Genomic DNA, 214 nt, shown 5'->3' with positions numbered 1-214 from the left:
CCTCTTGGGATCTTGGGTGGGCATGCACATACACTCACCCAGTCTGAGTTTAAGCCACCAGGTCTGGGACTCGAACCACAGTCGACTACACAGTTCAGCGACATAGCCATTACACCAACTGCTGGTCCTGGTAGACTGGTTTCATTCTTAGTTTCTCCCTCACCTGGTTGCTATGTTTTTTTTTTTTTTTTAATAATTCCTTAGTTTTGTGCCA

This window comes from Tupaia chinensis, unplaced genomic scaffold, assembly GCF_000334495.1.
Source record: "Tupaia chinensis unplaced genomic scaffold, TupChi_1.0 Scaffold143747_1, whole genome shotgun sequence".
In the NCBI taxonomy this organism is placed as follows: domain Eukaryota; kingdom Metazoa; phylum Chordata; class Mammalia; order Scandentia; family Tupaiidae; genus Tupaia; species Tupaia belangeri.
The sequence above is the reverse complement of the archived record's forward strand: the minus strand, read 5'-3'. Positions refer to the sequence as shown.